Below are 25,677 nucleotides of genomic sequence, written 5' to 3'. Positions count from 1 at the left end.
ATAAAATGATTAAATAACCTCATAACAACAGTAATAGACGGACCCCAGAAAGGTACTCATCCATCCATCTAGTAAGTTTAAAATCTCCTCCAATACAAATATCAACCATATTACTTACAAAAAGCTCTTTTAAGGCAAACGTATGTGGTCCATACACATTTAGTAAACCCCAAGAGAATCCTGACATAGGACCCTTGAAACCCAAAAAAGTATACCATCCCTTGGAACAAAATCAAACATTTGTAGGATTAAAGGATCCCATGGAGTTCATAATCCCCCAACAGCCCCCACTGTAGCCACTGCCCCTGACCTCAAATTTTCCTAGCCATTGCCCCTGTCCTCAAATTTTCCTGAACCCCAAAACCGAGGGACTGGGAAGTTTAGTCTCTTGCAAAATAAAAACAATTGGATTATACTTTTTAACAAGAAAAGAAAGATCCCCTTTTTCTTCTGAGGTCCCAAGGCCCCTAACATTTCATGAATGAATAAACATTAAAAAAAATGAATAAACATTAAAAAGGTTTAGAAGAAAAAGCACCTGGACCTTCAATACATGGTCTAAAGTAAATTTCTTCAAGCGTAAAAGCTTCCTTCAAAGCAGCAGAGTGCGAAATAGTAGCTGAATTAGCCGACGAAGATTATGAAGAGGAGAGGCCACTACTCTGCTCCACAGAGAAATATCTCCGAATTGGCAGGCCTTACTTGAGGGACACCAATAGCAATACCCCTCATAGCAATCCTGGCCAAAGACCTCGGCTTAACAAAGCCTTTAGCTTCAGATTTGCTCAAATCCTCGACATGGGTCTTTTGAGAATTAACGGAGTCCACAAGTTCCTTCTCCTTAGCAACTTCAGCCAAATTTCCACCCTTATGTTTTTCCTTGACCTCGTTGTAAACAACCCCAAATGGCACATCAATGTCTGGCCCGATAACATTGAACATCGAAGTAACCGTACTCTCTTCAATGACATCTTCTACCATCTTTGATTCAGCTCCTTCCACCCTCGACATCAGCAAAGGCAAGTTCTTTGGCTGAGAATTTAGCAGCATTTGGTCCTTCGATTCTACCAAAGCACCCTGGAGCATGCCTGTCTGTTCCTCGAGCATGCCTGTCTGTTCTTCAACAACTACTTGGATGGGCACCACCTTGCTGTCAGAATCCACCGGTATAATAACCAGAGGCTCCACCTCCAGTGGATCAAACATAGGTCTCGGGGTGGTCGGGGGTCCCATTCTAGCAGCTTTGCTATAAGGGAAGAACTTCATCTTTTCAAATTAGAGCAATGAACAGAGGATCCATAGGTTCTGGCAGATAACTCTTGCTTTCACCAACAATTCCAAAGCCTTGGCTACAACAAAGCCTTTCAATAGAGATGCCTCCTTCAACGAATCTTATAGATGAAAAGTTGACGATTTGGAGGAGATACTGATGTGAGAGGAAGGAAAGCTTGCTTTCCAAATTGGCATTGACGCTTCATCTTCCAAGGAGCTACACACACTCTCCATGAATTGCCTCCCTGTGCCATCTGGCAGAGATCCGCTATTCCGCCTAGCATCAATATCCTTCCGAACTTCACCCTCCTTCAGTGGTCCTCCAGTACCATCATCACCAACCATATTAGCACAATGTTCTCCGGATGGTGGACCTGTAGTACTGCTCGAATATGTAAAACCTTTACCCTTAAACATCGCACTTCCCCCTATAAAGGTTTACGGATTGAAAAGATTTCCTATTCTGATAACTGACGAATCCCAATAATAGGTTCAGAAAAACTTCGAATTTTCCATTCCTGACCCCATTCTAGTCTTCGACTTTCTAATCGCTGGATCCAAAACCTTTGCCTTCGTTACTTCCAAGGAAGGCACATCTCTCAAAAAATATGCTGTGAAATCTGGCAGTCTCCCAATCAGCACCCATCTCTTTTTTAATTTTGCAAGTGGAAAATTAAAAAATATACCATTATTGAATCTTATTGTAGCCATCACAACCAGCCACGCCAGTCACCAGAATTCTCCCAAGGCCGGTCAAGTACGAGTAGTCTTCTGGATTATACTACCACGATCCCTTCGATGCAGGCTCTTAGCTAAGACATCCAACATAGTACCGTAACCCCTAACGCCCTTACCAGTAGCGACTGGTAAACTCCCACTCTCAACCCTGTCACACGTAGATGGATCTCTTGAGGAGGAACTAGACCCACCAGACACCATACTTTCACTCTGACAGAACATCTATCGACTCCTAAAAAAGTCGTTCAGTCTAAGTCACAATACGCACCACAACAATTTACAATGCGCTTAATGGCTGACAACTTCCACGTATGAAAAGGGATACCCCAAAATCTAACCCAAGTACACCTTTTGTGACAAGGAAGAATGATGAGATGGTTTCCAAAGGTTTAAGGAAAGAAGTTTACCTCGGACTCTAGGGAATCTGAACTGCAGCGTCCTATTTACCTCCACTTCAAAATGTAGAACAAAACCCACTTTATTGCTGCAAATGATCTTCACATCCCGGCACTAGTCAAGGGACCAACCACTCTTCACCCAATCTCTACGACCAAAAGTGTCACTAGAGGGAGGTGAAAAGGACCCAACCACACAATTCCTAACAAACTTAAAACCATCCTTACACAACTCGTGATCCACCGAAACCGCCTAAGGAACCATTTCTAACATTAAAGGAAGACACTCATCCATTGCCACCATATCACCGTCGTCTCCATCGTCTCACCGAGGGATGTATGTTCTATTTATAATAGTTATGAACTCCTCTTTGATTGACTTAATCGAAGATGTGTTTACAACAAATACGAAGGGTTTACAATATATCATGTTAATCCTTATCATAATTGTATCTTTCTAGATCATTATCATCATTCTTATTATTTTTTACATCCACTGCCGCAAGCAAGAAAGTAATTCTTTGAGGAGTAAATTACCCCTATGTAAAGCCTTTGAAATTCGAGATATTTTCTCTCACTAAAACTTTAAAAGTTAAGATAGTTTTTATCTAAAATTTTTGAGATAGTTTCTTTTTATAAAAGTTTTGAAATAGTATCTGGAAGACCTTATCCCCATCTGTCATATAAATTGAAACAATTCGTGGCACCTATTGTTAGGAACGCTATGCATATATATATATATATATATGTATATATATATATATATATATATATATATATATATATATATATATATATATATATATATATATATATATATATATATGTATATATATGTATATATATATATATATATATATATATGTATATATATATATATATGTATATATATATATATATATATATATATATGTATATATATATATATATATATATATATATATACATATATATATATATATATACATATATATATATATATATATATATATATATATATATATATTTAAAATATAATATTTCTCCTTGATTCAAAGAATGCTAAGTCATGCATGCATATGGAAGTCCTTTTGACATTGGTTGTGAAATTTGTTGTGGAATTTGGAGCAAAGAGCAAGTTGTGTTTTTGTCCTAATGCTTTGATGCCACCATTAAACTCTACAATTCTCTAGGCATGTGTGATGGATCATTCCATGTACATTGGTGTTATCAGAATTAGTTGGAGCACGAACTAGTGAAGGGGCAAGTCCAGTCAAACCGGTCCAACTGGTGTTACACTAGTCAAACCTTCTCTCCAATATAAATTCTTTAAAAATTACTATATTCAATCAAATTTAGAGATACACTAAAAAGTTGGTAAAAAAGTTGGCATCTCCAAAATTAGGCGAATACATTAGGTAAAACCAATCAAAATTTATTCATTTTAGATAAGCTCTCATAAAAAATCATTTTGTTTAGCTTTCCAAAGTTAGCTCAATGTTGGTAATTTTTTAAAAAACTGACATAAAAAAGGAATGGATTGTATTCATTTTCAACAAACCAGCACACAAAGATGTTAAGTAATAGCATGTAAAATGTCGAATGTTAAACCAATAGGAAAGTGTATATTGCATGTAATAAGATAGGAAAGTGCATACTACATCATTGTATTACCATTATCTATACAATGAAAGAACTACCACAAGAAATTATGTGGGGCACAATTATTTTGCAAAGAGTTCTTTTTGCTCTCACTAAAATTTCTTCATAGTATCAGAGCATCATCGATCCCAACCTCAGCTTCCATCCTTAAGTTTGGGTCAAAATAAGTACCTCTCTCTACGCACTATTTCTCCCTTCTATTATTATATCCATCTCTAATTTTTTGTTTATATATTTATCATCATCAAAACCGTGCAAAAGAAAGTACTGTTTACAGGACATTCAATCTCTTGCAATGCCTTTATACTTCCAACACAGTTTCTTGCAAAGCCTCTTGAGAAAAAAGGTTGTATAACCTTTTTCTCACTCTACCCTCTCTCTCTCCAACAATATCGCATCTTAATATTTAGTTCCATTGTTATATGTTATAACCCTATGACCTTGCATCTAACGTCCAACTATCACTCTTAGCATCTTCATCTCATGTCCTTTAGTAATCTATATTGAAATCCACTCTCCCCTTCATCAAGCTATGTTATTTCTTATCACTCATAACCATTCATCCAATCTTTCTTACGCCTAGCCAATTTGAACCTACACGCATAGCTCATATCACTCTCTGTTACATACTCAATTTCTCCACAAAGAAAAAAATAAATAAATTCACTCTCTTAGACCTTCTCTCATCAAATACCTTTTATCTGAATGGACGGCTCATCCTCATAAAATAAGTATCCTTATCTCCCCACCCTTAAGATAGGAAATTTTGCGTTTATTAAATTGATACAAAATAATTATTTATTTTGGGAAACCCAAATAGTCTCTCTCATTGAGAGTCAGTAACTTTTTGGATTCATTAATGACAATTACCCTATGCCAAGTCAAAAGATTTCCTCTCCTGATGGTAAGAGTGAAATCGAAAACGCCGGTTTCTTAAAGACTAGATCATAGGGACTTTATCAGAAGAGTATCTTAGCCTTATTATTGGCCTCAAGACTTTTGTAGAAGTTTGGAGATGCTTGAAGAATGCCCATGTAGGTAATTCTCAAGTTAGGGAGTTCTAACTTACCCAACAACTCCAGCTCTGCAAAAAAAGAAATTCAACCCTATCAAAATATATATGCAAATTCAAGAGTATTTGTGATGATTTGGCGGTTATTAAAAAACCTGTACCAGATGAAAATAAGGTATTTTGGCTTCTTAATGGACTTGATCCAAAATATGAAAGTTGGTAGTTTTGCTACCACAATGCTTAAGCCTTCGATTTCTTCATATTCTGGAATTATACATCTTCTTCATAGCCATAAGATTAGAAATCAGCCCCATATGGCTTTTGTTGGACAACAAAAAAGTTTTAGACCCAACAGAAGTAATCAAAATTATAGAGGTAGAGAGAGAAATAACTTTGGTGGTCAATAGTTCTTCAACTCTCAATGAGATGGTTTTGTTCAAACTAGCCATGTCAGTAATGTGTATCGTGGGGTGGCCTAAAGAAATCAAGAAAGTGGTGGTACCCTTCCTATGCGACACATGGATTAAGGGTTCCAACAAGATTCCTATATATGCCAGTCTGCTCAGGAACCTTGGGAAAAGTGTCAAATTTGTGAAAAACTTAGACATACAGCATTGAAATGTTGGCATCGATTCAACCACACATACCAAACATAAGATATTCCTTAGGCCCTTGCTACAATGACTATAGCTGATTCACAAGACTCAGAATGGTTCCCAAACACAGGTGCCTCTACTCATATAACAAGAGATCCAAGTAAGTTGCGAATTCTTCGTCCCTTCAGAGGCACAAATATAGTTATGGTTGGGAATGGTGAAGAATTAACTATTTCACATATTGGTGATGCAAATATTGCTATTGGATATCGAAAATTCAACGTTTCTAATATTCTTTTGTTGCCTGAAATGAAAAAGAACTTGTTCTATGTTAGTCAATGTACAACGTATTTCCCTTGTATTTTTGAGTTCTCATCAAATGATTTTCTGATTAAAGAAAGAAGCACATGGAGAACTCTAGGCAACGACAGTAGAAAATGATGATTGTATGCACTTGAAGAAGTGCAACAAGCTTTATTCTCTAATCGGAATAAAAGAACATCAAAAGATGTGTGCCATCAACATCTTGGATATCCTCAAAAGAAAGTTTTTTGTTACTTAGAATCTAAACAGTTGAGTAATGTTGATCTATGGAATAAATCTCACTTTGTTTGTGCTAGTTGTCAGTTGGAACAAATTTGTAAGCTTCTTTTTAGTGGTGTTGATAAAACCTCTACTAAACCTCTCTTTAATAATCATTCAAACTTATGGGGCTCTACTCCAATTTTATCTAATCAGAGTTATCGTTTATGAGGTGTTTGTTGATGATTACACTCATTTTACTTGAATTTATCATTTGAAACGAAAAGCTGAATTTTTCGTTGCATTTATGAAATTTCACCATTTGGTTGAAAGGAGGTTTGATAAAAGAATTTGAATTTTCAATATGAAGGAGGTGGTGAATTTGCTATGAAAGAATTTATTGATCATCTTAATGAAAATGGTATCATGAGACAATTATCATGTCCGGGAACTCCTGAGCAAAATGGAATAGCTGAAAGGAAACATATAAATATTGTAGAATTGTGCCTTACAATGATATTTCACGTAGAAATTCCTAAACGTTTTTGAGTTGAAACCTTCCATACTGCAGTATTTGTTATCAATAGAATTCTCTTTACAAATTTGAAAATGGATTCACCATACTCATTATTATTTAGGCGCTTACCAGACTATTCTGCACTTCGAGTATTTGTTTGTCGGTGTTTCTCATATCTTTGAGACTATGCTACAAACAAATTTTAGTCCTTGATCTCTTCTATGTGTATCATTGGGCTATCCAACATAAGGGGTATATATGTCTACATCTACCCACATGATGAGTCTATATCTCTAGACATGTTGTATTTGATGAAAGTATATATCCTTATGCTAACCCCAATTCTTTGTTTGATAGTGCTCAGGTTTAGGGAGAGCTATCCACCTATACAGAATGGTCAGAGTATTATGAGCTTGACATACGACCTCCTTCCTCTTCTGATTCATCAATTCCGCATAAACCACCTATACGAGATGCCCTTGATGTACCTGGTCCCTCAGGTCATGCTTTGGAACGGAATTGCAATGAACGATCTTGGACCAGTTCACTACTTTTTTGGTATAGAGGTATCTTATTTTTCAAGTGGGATTTTTCTAAATATACTTGAGATCTTTTTTATTGTGCTCAAATGCTCGGTGCCAGACCTATTTCAACACCAATGGCACTGAAAAATACTATTCATAGGAATTCTGATCTATTTCCTAATCCATCTCTTTATCGGAGTATAGTTAAAGCACTTCAATACATTACCATAACACGGCTAGACCTTTCCCATAGTGTTAATACAGTCTGTCAATTCATGTATGCATCTATAATTACACATTTTCAGGCAGTTAAGAGGATTCTCCATTATCTCAATGATACATAATCATGTGGTATAAGAATTTTATCTACTAGTTCCCTTGGGTTATACGTCTTCTCTAATGTAGACTAGGCTGGATGTTCAACCACTAGTTTTTACACTTATCTTGGTTCCAACTGCATATCTTGGAGTGCTAAGAAACATTCTACCGTGATTTATTCCAGTATTGATGCGAAATAGCGATCTATGGCATCCACTGTTGCAAAATTGACATGGCTTTCTTTTATTCTTCGGGATATTGAGTTCCCTCTTCTTCTGCCATCAACACTTTTTTGTGATAATATTAGTGCTCTGTACATAATAGTTGATCCTGTTTTTAAGCACAGACAAAACACATTGAGTTAGATTATTATTTTATGCATGAAAATGTTGCTCTTGGATTATTTATCATTTGTTTTGTTTCCACTCACAATTAAGTAGCTAATATCTTCGCCAAGCCTTTGCCACAAGATGTTTTTCGCGATCTTTGCTTCAAACTTGGGCTTCAAATGCCTCCCCACTAGAGTTTGAGAGGGAGCAATAGAATGTAAAATGTAGAATGTTACACAAATAGGAAAATTTATATTGCAGGTAACAAGATAGAAAAGGCCATAGATAGGAAAATGCATACTACACCATTGTATTACCATTATTTATACAATGAAAGAACCACCACAAGAAATTGTATGGGGCACAATTATTTTTCAAAAAGTCTCTCTCTCTTATTAAGTTCAAAATAATTTTTGTTCCTTAAATTATTTAGGAAGACATAGTAAATCATCATGACAAAAGGAATAGATCTTTCACAAATTTTAATAACATGCAAAATTAAAATATAAAAAAAGATAAGAATTTCAAATTGTATTTGGAAAAAGGGAAAGGAAGTTTTTAATCATGAGTTTTTGGTACAATCATGGGCAATAAAATGCTCCCACACAATCAAAATGACAAACATGAAAGAATGGATAAAATCACGTAAAACTTGGCAAACAATTTGGAAAGGGAGGAATTAAATTCAAATCTGGATGGTATAGTCGAATGGGTAAAACTTGCAATTGAAGCAGTTCCATTGGTCAAATGGTAGTTTTGACCTGTTCTGTGTGTATACAAGTTTAGGGCTTCCATAAAACCGAAATGTTTCAGCTACCAATTATTCCGATCAGACCCTAGTTGGGTATGGTTTAATTAACTTTGGTTTACTTAATGATGTAAAACTTCCAATTGATAAATTTTGGATGAATCAACTTTTTGATTGTTTCTGGAACCTCACCCAAGGAATTCATAGATGACATACTGAGAGGAATGCCATAAGAGAGTTGATTGTTCGAGAAGTCCAACGATTCCAGCTCTTGCAATTGATTAATCTACAGTGGAATCTTCCCAATCAGGTTGGTCCTAGAAAGGTTTAACACTCGCAAAGCCTATAAGTTTTGTCAATGACTCTGAAATCCTTCCTGAGAAATTTTCTCTAAACATCTATTCATGTCACAAGAGAAAGAAAGTTGGTCTAATCCATCATTGCCCCTTTTGCTACTATATTGATGCTCACCACTTAATAGAACATGTTATTGCCATCGTAGATGTAATCAGCCATCTTCTTTGTAATAATCATTGCTTTGAAGTTTATGAAAATGTCAAGGATAGATCTTGAAAGGCAATTTTCAGCAACATCCAAAACTTCAAGAGAGTATAGACTTGACATAGTATTAAGAATGGTCCCCATAAGCTTGTTATATCTTATAGAGAGAACATGAAGTGAGGTAAGACTTAGGCCAATCCATGATGGGATGTACCTATTCTGATGTAGATTGGGTTGGAGATCTTGATACAGAAGGTCGATATCTGGATTTTGTATTTTCTTTACAGGATCTCTAGTGCCTTGGAGTCGTAAAAAGAAAATGATTGTTTATCGTTCAAGTTCAGAAGCAAAATATCGAGCAATGTCTTCCATGACTGCTGAAATCACTTGGTACCGCTACATTCTATCCAAATTGGGTATTAGAATTCAACATGCAATTCTTCGTTGTGATCATCAGAGTGTAATAAAGCTTGCCTTTAATCCAGTTCATCATGTACGAATCAAGCACATTGAATTGGATTATTATTTTATTCGAGAAAATATTGAAAGTTGAGAGATTACTCCTGATTATATTTCAACTACCGAACAACTTGCTGATATTTTTACAAAAGGTCTAACTACTTCATAACATCGTTCAATAGACAATAGTTTGAGGGGGAGTAGTAAGAATGATAATGATCTAAAAAGATACAATCTTGATAAGATTCAATATGATATATTGGGTATATTGTAATTTCTTCATATGGTGATGTCTTTTCATATCTGTAAAAATTTGTTGCGTTTATTCTCGAAAACATAAGCAAGGGACTTCGCCTCCACTTTGCTTTCGGGTGCAAACAAATCAAAAACTTGGAAGAGAATGGCTCCCATTAAATTACATTCCAAAGGAGAGTCGGGTCCTAAGACCTTTTCCTTCTCGGACCGTTGGCAAAGACGACTTCCCTCCTATTTCAACCTTGGAACTCAACAAGAAGATTTTTAAAGTGGTTTGTGTTAGGATATAGATATCTCAGGTTCATATTGATATACATCATTATGGATATATGGGTACATATCTCTTGATAAGATTAAGTATCTAGAAGATAAGAAGAGACCAAGTCAAAGTTACTTGGTCATCAAGTTAGTTTGGTGATGAGGCCTCCTACTATTTATCTCTATCTCCAATAATCATACCATATTTATCTTTTGTCCTCTATAAATAGAGGTACTTATTGATGTAAATATTCATCCAAAATAGTGAAACTGTAGCTCGTTGGGGCTTTGGATCCATGAACGTAAGGCTTCGGCTAGAACCACATAAATGTTGTGTTCTCTCTTCTTCTCTCTCCATTCTCCATTCAATGTATGTGCATGTATGCTCCTACAAATTCTACTATGGTATCAGAACATTTGATCATCCACAACCTTTCTCTCTGTAGAAAGGATCTCGTCAAAGTTGGGTCTTTTATTTCTTCCACAACCTTTCTCCCTCTAGAAAGGATCTCGTCAAAGTTGGGTCTACTATTACTTGTGGGATCTAATACCATTTTGAATCAAATAATTTCTCTCATTGAGACAGCCTAGTTATCAAAAGCTCCTATACAGAAGTTTGCTAATTTTGTGGCGAGCATTTTCATTCATATAATTGTCGCAATGGCATTGCTGACATTGCTAGGATGATATATTTGCAGTAAACTTGGAGTATATCCAGATACCTGGCTACTCAAAAATAGCAACTACTTTGTATTTGTACTTATGTTCGCCATATCAGTTGTGGTGATTGCATGCCCCTGTGTACTTGGATTGGCTACCCCAACTGCTATCATGGTTGCAACAGGCGTAGGGGCTAATCATGGAGTTCTTATAAAGAGAGGAGATTCTTTGGAAAGGGCTCAGAAAGTTCAGTGTGTGGTCTTTGATAAGTAAGGTACCCTTACGAAGGGGAAACCTGCAGTTACGAGTGCTAAAGTTTTCTCTGAGTGGGACCTTGGAGAATTTCTTACTCTAGTTGATTCTGCAGAGGCTTGCAATGAGTACCCATAGGCAAGAAGCTTGGGTATAAACTGGCAAGCGCTCGGTTCCCCGACTTGAGTCCTACAAACGTCAGGGTAAGGGATCTCCTCTCCACCGAGCTCTGGCAAAAAAAGAAAACAAAATAGAAAATGAAAGGGCAACAACAGAGCTTCTACCCACTAAGGAGAAAAACAAGGAGATTGAGAACCCATAAAGAAAAAAAGAAAAAGGGAGATCGAGTTGGGTTGATCAAAAGTTTGCACATTTTGTTAGTTTGAGATATTATTTTAATGTTGTGTGATTGTGTTTTTTTAATTGGATGTAACCCAAATTTAGGGTTTATATTTTGATAGAGATTAATTTATTTGGGGGATAGATTTGGAGTTAGGTTTTTTCATTATCTATGCTTGTTAAAGATGACGGTGTTTTTCAAAGGTTTCAAATTTTCTTTTGATTTATGTTGGCTCTTCTAAGTGCCTTCTGTTTGATGATCAAATTTCTCGATCTGGTTGATGATCAAGTTTTCTGTTACTTGATCTCATTTGACGATAGAGTTTTTTGTTACTCCATCTTGTGTGACAATCGAATTTTTCGATCGTGGTTGATGATCAAGTTTTTCGTTACTTGATCCTGTTTGATGATGGAGTTTTTTTTTACTCCATCCTGTATGATGATTGAGTTTACTCGATCCTGTCTGCTTCAGATGTTTATGTTTAATGATTGAGTTTTTTGTTACTCAATCATGTTGGATGATTAAGTTTTCTATTACTCCATCCTGTGAGATGATTGAATTTCTTTCTGTTATTCGTTCTTGTCTAATGATCTAGTTTTTGTTACTCGATCTCGGATGTTCTGGAGGCCGTCTGTTGTCCCTGAGACCCTTTGTTCCTGTGGCTTGTTGATCCGCACTATAATTTGTGCTTTTTGTTCAAGCAATCTGATCAATCTGAAGATCACTACTTGTTTTTGTTGTTCAAGCAATCTGAAGATCACTACTTGTTTTTGGGGTTCAAGCAATCTTACTCGTTTTGGGAACTTAGTATTATTCAAATCCCAACTGTTTTGTGTCAAAGCATCTTAAGTTTGAGGAGGAGTGTTAGGATAGGGTTATATATTGATATACATTATTATGGATGTATGGATATACATCTCTTGATAAGATTTGGTATCTAGAAGATAAGAAGAGACCAAATCAAAGTTAATTGGTCATCAAGTTAGTTTTGTGATAAGACCTCCAACTATTTGCCACTATCTCCAAGAATCATATCATATTTATCTCTTGCCCTCTATATATAAAGGTACTTATCGGTGTAAACATTCATCTAAAATAGTGAAAATGTAGTCAGTTGGGGCTTTGGATCCGTGGACGTAAGGCTTCGGCCTGAACCACTTAAATGTTGTGTTATCTCTCCTTCTTTCTCCAATCTCCATTCAATGTCTGTGTATATACTCCTACCAATTCTAACAGTTTGAAGATACAAAGGAGATTTTAGAAAAATAGATTTAGAGAAAGAAGAAAAGAGGACAACAACAAATAAACTAACAGGTTAGGGAAAAAAAGATAAACAATGGTGAATATTGTAACTATGAAATGTAAAAAGAACAAAAAGATAAAAAGCATAGAATCTAGGAAATCTAAGCTACTATCCAAGTTAGGCATGAAATATCTAAGTAAAAGAAATAAGACAATGAAGATAAGAAGACAAATGTAAGCAAATAAGAGAGAGAAAGGTACATTAAAGAGAAAGAAAGAGGGGAGAAATAAAACACTAAAGAGAAAAGGCAAATAAAGAAACGGATGAGAATAAAATATTAAACAAGAGGAAGAGGAGATGTATACTAGATAATAATAAAAGCAATAAATAACACAAAGTGCAAATAAATACAAGAGAATGCAAATAAATACAAGAGAATGTAAGGAGAGGAAAAGACTAAACTATTGAACAAAGTATAAAGGAAACCCTAAACAAAAATGAAAGGAAAAGGGGTGAAGAAGAAGAGAGAGAGGGCGAGAGAGATCTATATTAAAAAAAAGAGTAAAAGAGGAGAAAAAATAAATGTAACAAACTAAGATAAATAAATGTTAACTAAGAGAGGGTGAAGTAGACAACTAAATGCAAACAAACGATAATCATAAATATGATATTAAAAGAGCAAGAAAGAGGGAGAGAAAGAGAGCTAAATGTAAATAAATAAGGGCAACAAAATACCACATTACATAAAGAAAAAGAGGGAGTAAGGATGGTCATAAATAAAAGAAAATAGGGAAAAATATATAATTGTGTAACTAAAAGAGAATAAATGCAAGAGGTAAAAGGAAAGAAAAGAGAAAATGATGCTTTAGGCCGGGGCCCGGCGCCCAGAGTTGGCGTCAATTCAGATCGAGTAATTGCACAGTCAGTCCTGAACTTTCGGATTTTAATGGGGCAAATAGAAATAGGATGAAGAGGGCCCAAAAAATCGGATTATCCGATCTACCTTCAGTTTAATAAAATAGCTTTAAGGGGTTAAAATCTTAGTTTTGGAGTCACATGTTCAGGAAGGATGGGGTTTGTTCAAATGGGCTCACCTTGGGGCTTCCTCATATAGTCTTAAGCTTGAACCCAAGGTCATGGGATTTTGAATATAGTCTAGGCCCAAGATTAAAGAAACTCAGATATAACTTAGGCTCAAACATCATCACAAAACACGCATTGGCGTCGACAGCCTTTCAACTGGCTTCAAGTTCTGTTTTGGACACGTATCGCGTTCTGGTGATTTTAATCTGGGTCTGATGGATCTGATGGACCAATCATAGCTTGAAGTTGTTCTGAATGGTGTCGACGACGTTTGTAGTGTTGCCAAACGCTAATTGGGATGCCGCCTTGGTTGTACTATGTTGCTCATCGGCTTATCATGTTTCGACAACCACGGTGTGTACGGACATATGAAGTGTCAGTACGACCCTGTCATGTCTGTCGTATGGTCTGACACGTCAATGCGTCTTCTCAGTCTGGTCAACCAGGCTATTTCCTGCCTATTGGAGATCTTCAGGTTTGCTGACGTTTGAAATGGAGCTGGCGATATTGGCAACGCGTTCAGACTTTTAGTCATTCTGCACACTCATGGGAGACTGACGCTACCTGGAATGGCACTGGTGCTACTAGGAATGGCGACAGACTTTTGTCCTTCGTGGTTGCCTTTTTTGTGATTAGGGTGTCTTTTGGTGCCTTGTCTTTGGGTTTTTGGTAGAGCTTTGGCGGTAGTTGGGGCGATGCTAGAGCCTTCCTTTATGCAAATGCTTCCAAGACTGGTAGTTCTGAATTTGTCTTGCTTTGTCTCACCATTTGGTGCCTTTGGTCCCATTGAAGCAATCTCATGTCAGTAGAGGTTAGGTTTACGTAAAAGGTTCAGGTGGAGTAAATGATTTAAAATATCCGGGTGGTATGCCTAGGACATTTCAACCTGTCCATAATTTCTCCAATCAAGATCGGAGTGCCTACATGTTGTAATCACATCCTTGATTGAGTCAATCAAGGATGAGTCCATAATTATTAAATAAAACCTACATCCCTCTTTATCGGTGTGGAGAATTTTACACAATATTTTCCTCTAAATTTCTTCAGAATTACAGTTTGGTTCAAATGCAATTTAATGTAAAGGGTTTTAAATTTTTTTACTATATTTATATATATTAAAATTAGGTTTAGGTTATATGATTTTTAATTTATTTAAATTCGGGTATTTAAGTTTTTTTTTGGTATAGAGAATTGAAAGGAAGAGTTGAAAAGTTTAATATTTAAAAGATGATACTAAGTTAGGATTTAATACTGATTAGGTTTCTTAGGTGAAAGTTAGGTTTGGTCATGTGAAAAAATATTTTTGTGGTGGACTATGCAAGCCTCAAGACATGGGCAAATTTCTTAACCTCTAGGGAGGACTCTTTTACAGATCTAGAAATAAGATATAACATCTTGCAATTGTTTTTTTTTTTTTCTCTTTTTTTGTTACTTTTTTGCTTTGTTTTTGTTCTTTCTCATGTTCCTTACATGAATGGGCAATAATATTTCCAAAGATTCATTCATCACAATGATACCAAAACCCCTTCTTTTGAATAAGGACATTTTGCTACAAATCATGAAGATTATGAGTCAACAAATTAAAGCTGGAATAAATCAAGCCGTGGAAGGTATTCAAGAAAAAAATATACAAATTTCAAAAAGAGATTAAACACCAATTGCTAATAAGACAGTGCTCGCGATCCCTTAGATTCGGTATTAAATCTCATTGTAAGGATAAATCAAGTTCTACAATCAACTCTAGGTACCGATTCCAGAAGTAATGAGAAAATTTTGGTAAAAGAATCATGACTTGAGGAATGTCCACATGATGTTGGTATCAAGACCAATCTTTCTTGGGTTTCATGAGGAGTTTCAAAGAGAAATGAAAATTATGTTGGGCATCCCAAAGTTCCACACTAGTTACACAAAGTATTTGATTAATTGGTTCATGTAAGAAGACAAAGTACCTGATAGTGTACGCGTCAACCAAGTAAGGCATATTCAAAGTGAGTTAGGACAAATAAGACATTTCATTATATATTTGTATTGCTTTTCTAGTCCCCTTCCCCTAGTATGTCCCACACCATTTTACAACTTATCTTTTCAAATAGGTGTACGCATCAAACAAATAAGATAGATACATACAAGGGATTTTATACAATGAGACCATTTACCTTTGGTATCGGGAGGTTGCAATTACTTACAACCATCTAATGTGAAATCTGATACCTTGGGCGCATTACAAAGTTCAAAAAAATATCTTTTGAACTTTAAGCTTAGTCAATGAAATAAATGCAGCCTTCCAATTTCACATCCAGTAGTCAAGATTAACTGTAACCACCTTGTATCAAAGGTAAATGGTTTTACTATATACTTTTTCTATGTGTAAAGCCAAAAGATTGTGATGCACCTGTGGATACATATTTTGTCAGATGAATATCCTTGAGTATTTTCAGGACCTTAAATATCTACATGTAGCCTTTGCCACCTAGCTTCCAACTAAAAAAAAAAATTATACCCCGTCTATGAAAAAAAAATAGGGAAAATTTATCTACACCCCTTAGTTTTGCAGCCCATTTCTCAAGAGATCCAAGGTTTAAAAACTTTTTTTACGGTAGGGTTCCAATCTTTTGGATCTTCCAAAACCCCTTGGACTCAAATAACCCCATTGACCACATAATATTGACCCAAGCAAATAAAAAAAATGATACCTTTTTCTCTCAAACCTTGCGTCCCTCTTTCTCTATTAACTTCTCTCTATATTTCTCTTAAAAGAGAGCATAACGTCTCTCTTTCCTCTCCCTCTCTCAAGGCCAAATTCTGGCTTCTCGTTCGTGAAGCTCGCTTCTGCAAAATCAGTTCCAGAATGGCCTCAAAAGACTAAATTGCTCTTCTCAATTCCCATTCCTTCTTCCTGTGTGATAGAGATATGACGCCCTCCACAATTACAGGTCTCTCTCTTGGAAGCTTAGAGGAACCCCAATATGCTCTTGAAGGAGTTGCAGTCTCGGCAACCATTATCATAGTCCATGAGAATGGTTATTTCTTGGCTGCATATCTTCAAGGAATCCATGTGAGTGTTAAAGCATAGACTAATTATTGATAGGGTACTAGTTGTTAGAATTTGTTGAAGGATTATGCTCTCGGGATATAATTCTCAGTGTGAATGGTAATTCTTTGTCTAAATCCACTTTTTCTGTTTTTGAAGTTGCTGATATGATAAAGAAAAGCCTTTGTAGGAGCGTCACGATAAAGGTATAGAGAAAAAATAAGATTTTGGAAATTGGGGTTACCCTAGATTTTAATTCAGATGGAACCAGAAGGATCGGGGTTCAATTGTCTGCTAATTTTAGAGTTTCAAAGCTGAAACCCAAAAATCTCATTGAGGCTATGGTCTATGCTAGCATAGAGTTTTGGGGTCTTTCTATGAATTTGTTGGATAGTTTGAAACATACTTTTTTTCAATTTTTCACGATCAACAAGTTAGGTTTCAAGGCCTGTAGCCATTATTTGTTGTAGGAGCAGAGGTCGTAAGATCAAGCACTGATGGCCTCTATCAATTTGCAATCATTTTTAATTTTAATCTTGCAGTAATAAATTTACTTCCTTTACCTTCTCTTGATAGTGGTTCATTGGCTTGTTTACTTGTAGAAGCGGAAAGAGGGGTTAGAAAGATCCCCAAAGAAGTTGAGTAGAGGATGCTATATGGATTTTGAGAGAGAGGAGAGAGAGAGATAAACGTAGAGAGTTGAGGATTTTGAGAGAGACCATAATAAGGGCTTGAGAGATCAGTGGGTGTTTTAGAGAGAGAGAGAAACTGTTGAGATTTGAGGCTTTTGAGAGAGACCACAAGGCTTGAGAGCTTTGTGGGTTTCTTTTGAGGGAGAGGGAGAAAAGAGAGATGTTCTGCGTAGTCTTGAGAGAGAGAGAGAGAGACATTTTGCTCAGTCTTAAGAGAGAGATGCTATTCCCCATCTCGAGAGAGATGAAGAGAAGTTACCAGAGAAGGACATTAAGATAAAGAGAAAAATATGTCATTTTATGATTTGCTTGGGTCAATAGTATGCGGTCAAATAAGGTTATTTGGATATAGGGGTCGGAAGATACAAAAGATCGGAACCCTACGTCACAAGAAAGATTTTAAAATTTTGGGTCCCTTAATGAATAATTTTTAAATAATGAAAGTACAGATCAATTTTCCCAAAAAAATAAGGGTGCAATTTCTATATAGCCGAGGGTCAAAACAATCAAAGTAAAGCGTACCTTCGAATAGTATCGATAAATGTGATTTTAATACTGAAAATCTTTGTGATAGCATTAAAATATATTTTCATCTTTCATTATAAAATTTAAAGCTTAAAAAATAGTGTAGATCGAGTAGATCTATAAAAACTTGAAAATCATGGAAATTGATGGTCAAAAAATGTGTTACAAGATGCACTATTTTCAAAACTTAAAATCCATTTTTTTTCCCATGTTCATGCATCTTGAAATCGAGACAATCGGTTTGAGGATATTTAGGCATCAAAATATCCTCTTTCATTAAAATTTTTGAGGTGGGCTCTAATTTGATTGTTTAGAGCCTCGGCTTTATATAAAAATTTTCCAAAAATTAATTTTCTCAAATCTCAATAAAGACCATTCAATTTTTGAAATTAGAGAGATCTATGTGTTTAAAAGCCCAAAATCCATTTTCCAATTTTTTGTCTGTTTTTATTTTTTCCTTATGAAGAGTTTTGTCTATTGAGTCTAAAGTGAATCCCCTCATTTTTAAATGAGAAAATACTCCTAATAGGCCTTTTATCCGAGGTGGTAAATATACAGCGTAATCTTGTAAGGTATACCACGCATATGATTTAGAATATAAAATAAATGGAACGGTTTGTTTATTAACGGCTTAACTATCTCTCATGGTGGCATGTGTTTCTGGCCCCCCTCTCTCTCTCTACATTGAAAAGGTATTCTAAAATACGTTGTGTTTTTGGGAAGATTTTTGTCCCATACATGCCCAATACTTCACTTTTTTAGTTTTCTTTTTTTTTTAATGCCCCAGCGTTTCGTATTAAAGAGAAATACCGATTAATCAACATGTTTTGAAATACTTAGGGACTAATTCTATTTCCATGGTGTTTTGGCCGAATATATGCAATATGGTCTCATGGCACCACCAAATCTTTCTCTTGTAAAAAAATATTCAAATAAACTAAGGAAAAGTGCTTGCGCCCGTTGCTTCTTCCGTCGATCATCTTTAAGAAGGACGTTGTGTAAAGCGGGCAGGGTGAAATCAGATATTTACTTTCTTTTTTTTCATATTTATAACCATCTTCAGTTAGATGGTGAATTTCATAAAATTTATTTAAAAAATCCATCTTTAAGGTAAATTTGAGAGGGGGACGGCACACGTATATATGAGTCACCTTACTTATAGAAACTTTATCCATAAATAAATAGCATGCAAATGATTTAAGATTAGGTTAGGGTGTTCACACTATCGAGTAATTTATCTTTGTACTCAATAATTTTTGACACTTATACATACTTATTTTGTACACTGAGCATTTTTTTTAATAAGGGTAAACAAAGGTATACAAGTGTCTAAAACCGTTGACTACAATGATAAATTACTTTATTGTGTGAGCACTCTATCATAACTCACGAATTTAATAGGAAAAAAAAAACCTTCTAGTTATGCAACCAATAAAAGCACATGGTCGAGGTCCCCCAAAAATTACTTTTTAAAAAAAATGATAATGTACTCATCTTTAACTACCTTCTGAACAATTCCAAATAAAAAAAAATAAACATAGGAAAATGTACCAAAACACATGTTAGAGATTAATTATTTAACGCTTTAACTAGATTTTTTGAAATATCCAACAAAATACACATTACCATGTTTTGGAATAATTGAAAATGATAAATTGTTAAATTATTGGAAATCTAGATGTATTTTGATAAATTTCTCCAAAAAAAAGATTCCTCAACTCTTCGAACCCTAGTAGTCCCTCTTAGAGTGTATTAAGGGAAATTGATTTGAAGCATTCTTCGGACTACAAATCACGTTTCCTTTCTTCCTTCTTTTTTCCTTTTTAGAACTTTATCTTGAGCTTGACTAAAGATGATCTGGAAATTTTAAACAAAAGAATCCAAAAATATTTTGATATGGAAGCACTCGCCTAGTACGTGTGCGCAACAAATGATTTACATAACTTAAAAGGTTAAAATAAGGTACAACCTTAAGGGAAACAATAAAGCCGCATCTCAAATCTCACAAAAAATTGTATTTTTAATGCCAGAATACCTTCAAATTGATCGTCTAGGCATTGATTATTATGGTTTTTTAAAAAAATAACAATTTCAAGCCCGGAAAAAAATGTATATTGTATCACAGGGGAAGTGTTTTCTGGATGAGGTTCAAAGGTGAGGCATTAACTTTTTGGAAAATTATGCCCATACCATATTATTTTGGTGGTATCAGGGTAGATGCCAATTTTTCCCGTATTTTACTCGAATGTAATGCTCTCTTATGCTTTTTTGTGTTTTCCAATTCTGACACTCGGTACAATATTTGTAACATTAAATTGTTTTTTTTTTATGTTATTTTATTTTTTAATATGTAAAGCTTATCTTGAAAGTATATTAGGGGTCAGTTTGATATTTCGAATATCAGATAGTCTTATTATGAACGATCCGATGATGGGAATATCGGACCGCTTATTCTGTAAAAGTTGAAGTAGCCATAGTAGTATGATATTCTAGACATTAGATCCTTTCACTGGATAAGTTGTCCAATGTTACAAAAATCATATGACTCTTTTAACATCAAAATTGCATTTCACCACAAAATTTGAGCGTGCCCCTTAATGTGACTGTTTGAGGTTGCAACCGTATGCAAACCACACCCTTAAAATCGTGTAATAGCATAAATTGTCTATAAATAAAATGGACGGGTTGTATTACCGATGGTTTAAAGGGCTGTCATGGTGGCGTGTGGTTCATCGGCGTTTTCTCCTTAAAAAGCCTATACTTAGAGACGCCTTAGGTGGTGGCACGACTCTCTCTCTCTTTGTGGAGATATTTTAATATTTTGAGGTAGCTCTAAACAATTAAATTTGAGCCTACTTCAAAAATTTTACTGGAAGAGGTTGTTTTGATGCTCAAATATCCTCAAATTGATCATCTCGACATCAAGATGCATAAACATAAACATGATAAAAAAGTGGATTGCAAGTTTTCGAAATAGTGTATTTTGTAACACATTTTTGGACTGTCAATTTTTAAGATTTTCAAGTTTTCATTAGATCTATCGATCTACACTATTTTTGAAACTTTAAACTTTATAAATAAAGATGAAAATATATTTTAAGATTATCAAAAATATTTTCAAAAACCACATTTCTCAACACTATTTGAAGGTAGGCTCTAATTTGATTATTTAGACCCTAGGCTCTATACAAATAGGGAAATTTATTAAAATAAACATGACCATGATGTTGTGTTGAAACAAATAAAAGAGATTAACACACAGTTTTGAAATAAATAGGATTAAATAAATTCTATTACGATGGTTGGTTTAATGGCACCACAAAACTCTACAAATAATGAATAAAGAAATAAATAAAAACATATAAATGAATATAAATTGGGAAATATGTTGGAACAGTTGAAAAAAAAGCAATTGTTAAATTGTTGAAAATTTATGTATATTTTAATAAATCAGCTTTTCAAAAAAAAAAAAGACTCTTAAGATTTTCAACAAATCAGCTTAAAAAAGAAAAGAGGAAAAAAAAAACTTCTAAGCTTTTAGAACCCTGTACTCTGCCTTTGTCTTTCAAGGAAATTCATTTGAGGGCGAAGTTTGTATCAGGTGCCAACTTTATACTATTGAAGTAAGGTGCATCTCAAAACTATGCTAAAAATGCAGTTTTGGTGCTTCAAAGTCTTGTCTGTGATGCTATAAAATTCTATTTTTGCCCTCAATTATGAAATTTAAAGTTCCAAAAAACGTACTATAAACACTTGAAAATCTTGAAATGGACGGTTCAGATAAGGTGTTAGAAGATTAACTATTTTGAGGACTACAAATCCCTTTTTTAATGTCTATGAATTTCAAGGTCGAGATGATCGATTTGAGGGATTTTTCGTTTTTTAAGTGTACCTTACTCGTATAATATGATGTTGACACCTTACATGAACTTTTTCTTTCATTTGAATCATTCTTTGAACTACAAATCATTTTTTTTCCCTTTTTTAGAACTTGATCTCGAGTTTAACTAAAAATGTTAAGGAGTCGTTTGGATTGGAAGAAATTTGGAATATTGGATATTTGAAATCCAAGAAAATCTATAGATTTTATGCATCAAGGATTCCTCCAATCTTTTATTTGGATAAACTATACAAAATTCATGGATTCTTTACCATCATTTTCATGTCTATTAATTTGTAACATAATTTTATATAGTTTCTCGCTCTACACTTTATTTTGATAGGACATTGCAATCAGTATAATCAGGTAAATACAGTTAGTAAGATGATGAATAAAATTTGATGAAAGCCTCACCACTATTAAAAGTTTGTGAATTATCATCATACGAGAGACTTATAAGAATTCCTATCTTTTTGTGAGCTATGGTATATTAGGTTTTCGTAATCAAGTCATTTTGAGATCTAGTATATCAAGTTTTCATACCCAAATCATTTCACTACATATATGGTTTACCTTATAATGCTTCATATTTTTATTTTGATCTCGTATATAATCTCTATTAAAAATTATAAGATATATTTTATATCAAATAAACTTACGTAAAATTTTTGAATTAACAACAATAATTGTTACAACTTTTCTCATTTATATGGTATATGTGAATGCATTAGATAATTTCTAAAGCATGAAAATTAAAAATATCCAAATCATATTCTCAAAACCAGGGTTTTAAAAATCGGCGAGTCGCAACAAACTCGCCCGAGTTGTTGCGACTCACACAACACATACACGATTGTTTTTTAAGTTTCATGCTATCGTGTAGTTGTGATACTTGGCATATTCGACTTAGGGCTTCAAACACTGGCTTGCCCTCTGTCTCTCTGTCACTTTTCCTAAAGTTCTCTCTCTTTCTTTCTCTCTAGCCTAGGATTTTATTCTCTACCTCTATCGGTTGTCCAAACAAAATAGATCACCCCCGTCTTTGTCAAAATCCTAGATCCACATCCATCTGCCTATCTGGTTTACGCTGTCAATGGTACTTTTTTTTTTTTTTGTCTAAAAATGGCTTGTGTATGGCTTTACTTCTTTTTGTGGATGGCTTTATGATACCATAACTTATCCAAGAAAACAAAAAATAATTGATTTTGAAGATATACCTTTGCTTGAAATCAAGTTCTTACACAATTAGAATAAATATTCTTCTATAAGATAAAGGAATTTAACTATTCCATGAATGATGCATGATCTTTCAGTATTTCACCCAAAGAAAAAGGTTGAAAGAAAATAACCGAAGCTTATCCCTTACCCTTAATTGAATCATGGGGAAGTGTGTATTATAGTAATTTTGGTGGAAACTTTTATGCTATTTCCAAACTATATTTAGCCCCAAAAGAAAATTATGGCAACCCGGTACTTGTTGAAATTTCAGAAAAGGAATTTTTAGGGGTTGATTTCAAAGTCATAAAAAACAAATTTGTTGTGCAATGAAGATCTCAAAAAGTTTTAGACTCTGTTTCTACTTCTACTCCAAAAGATGCAGAAACATATAATGTACATGATGATAAAGGAGAAGAAAAAGTCGACATAGTAAGATGCATACTTGGAAATATGTAGTGTCGGGAGAAAAGAACAAACAAAAGGAATAATACTCGACATCCTTCCTTTACCAAATCATCGAGAAAGACTATGTAAGTTATCTATCCAATGATTCACTAGTTTTTTCTGATGAAGATGTGCATATGGAACAAAGAAAACAAAGTTTTCAAAGTGATTATATGGGTGATTATAGAAAACTATTTGAAAAACCATTCAAAGAGGAAGAAATTTCAAAACAAAATATGAATCAAATTCAAAAAATGACGCATTCTCAAAAAATCAATTACTAGAGCCAGCAAAATTGCAATAGATGGAGGTGAAAAGTGGAAAAAGATAGAGTTATTTCTTGATACTAGTGCTAATATAGATTTTTGCACCAAAGAATTATAGAAAAATTGGGTGAAATATTCATAAGGACAAGAAGTTGATACCGTGAATGGTGGAAGAAAATTAACAGAATTTGCCATTAGCGTTTTGGTTAAAATTGGAGAAAAAATGATTTTGGTAAAATCTGTTAATATTGAGGATGGAGGATATCAAGCGGGAACATGCTTTATAACGCTAGATGAAATAAGCCCTTATACAATGTCAAGAGATTTGATTATTGATTAGATTTCTTAGGCGCAAGTTAAGCTTGGTCATGAGAAAATATATTTTTGGGATGGACTATGCAAACCTCAAGATATGGTCAAATCTTTTAACCTCTAGGGTGGACTCCTCTACCGACCCGATGAAGATATAACATCACATAATTGCTCTTTTCTTCTTCTTTGTTTTCTTTTTTTTTTATTACCTTTTTGGTTTGTTTTTTTTACCTTCTCTTGTTCCCTACATGAATGGGCAATAACACTTATGAAGATTCATTCATCACAATGATACCAAAACTCGCTCTTTTGAATAAGAATATTTTCCTACAAATCCTGAAGATTATGAATCAAAAAATTAAAGCTGGATAGATCAAGTCATAGAAGGTATTCAAGTAAAAATTATGCAAACTTCAAAAAGTAATTGGACAAATTGAGTAGCAGTCGCAATAAGAGACTGCTTGCAATCCCTTATATTTGGTATTAATCTCACTGTGGGGATGAATCAAGTTTTACAATTAACTCTAAGCATCGATTCCATAAGTAATGAGAAAATTTTGGTAAAAGAATCATGACTTGAGAAACATCACCTAATGTTGGGATCAAGGCGTATCTTTCTTGAGTTTCATGAGAGTTTTAAAGAGAAATCTAAACTATGTTGGGCATCACAAAGTTTCACCTCTAGTTACACATTAAGTATTTGATTAATTGATTCATATAAGAAGACAAAGTACGTGACAGTATACATGTGGACCAAATAAGGCAGATTCAACATGACTTAGGTCAAATAGGACATTTCATTATAATTTTGCATTGATTTTCCAGTCCTTTTTCCCATAGTAGGTCCCACACCATTTTACATCGTACCTTTTGAAATGGGTGCACACTTTAAACAAATAAGATAAATATTTGAAGTGCACCTTTAATGGACATTTTAAGGTTGCAACCTTACATAAACTTTTTCCTATGCATATAGCCGAAAGATTGTGTTGCAACCGAGGACATATATTCCTTCAGATGAATGTCTTTAAGTATTTTCACGATCTTGAATATCTACATGTAGCCTTTACCACCTAGCAACCAATTAATATATATATATACCATTTATAATTAAAAAAAAAAGGGACACGTTTTCTATGAGTCCATGTAGAAATGAGTTACCTCTTAAAAATTTATTTTTGAGATGGAATTTTGGACTTAATTTTTAAAGACATGCAATCTCTAACATAGAGATCATTAATTTGAATAAATAAATAAATTTTAAAAATTAGAAAGAATAATTCTATTAAGAAAACATCTTGACCATTAATATCAATTGTTCATCCATCTTTGTAGCTTGGATCACCTATTATAGAAATGTGGTCCAGCCCCCATGAAACAATTTTCCAAAAAATAATGTCCTCAACAAAGACCATCAAATTTTTTAAATGAGAGAAATCTACATGTATAAAAACTTAAAATCCATTTTCCATTTGTTTTTTCTGATTTTGTTTTTTCTTTTTTTGTCTTTTCTATTGAGTCTAAACTGAGTCCCCCATATCTAGTGGGCCTTTTATGTGAGGTGGTAAGTATACAGCGTAATACTACTATAAAGTAAATGGAACGGTGCGATTATTGACGGCTTAAGTAGCTGTCATGGTAGCATG

The 25,677-nt window shown here is 34.4% G+C and overlaps 1 long non-coding RNA gene across 1 annotated transcript; it reads left to right on the top strand.

Annotated features, from left to right (window-relative positions):
• The first annotated feature begins 16,401 nt into the window (after positions 1 to 16,401).
• On the top strand, positions 16,402 to 17,261 carry LOC148781327 (uncharacterized). The gene is made up of 2 exons (XR_016059181.1): positions 16,402 to 16,718; positions 16,854 to 17,261. It is a non-coding gene; the product is annotated as an uncharacterized LOC148781327 (long non-coding RNA).
• Positions 17,262 to 25,677: the final 8,416 nt, after the last annotated feature.

The sequence above is a fragment of the Amborella trichopoda genome, chromosome 7 (genome assembly GCF_054954075.1).
Source record: "Amborella trichopoda isolate Santa Cruz 75 chromosome 7, AtrichopodaSantaCruz75HAP2 v2.0, whole genome shotgun sequence".
In the NCBI taxonomy this organism is placed as follows: Eukaryota; Viridiplantae; Streptophyta; class Magnoliopsida; order Amborellales; family Amborellaceae; genus Amborella; species Amborella trichopoda.
This window is presented reverse-complemented; position numbering and strand designations above follow the sequence as displayed.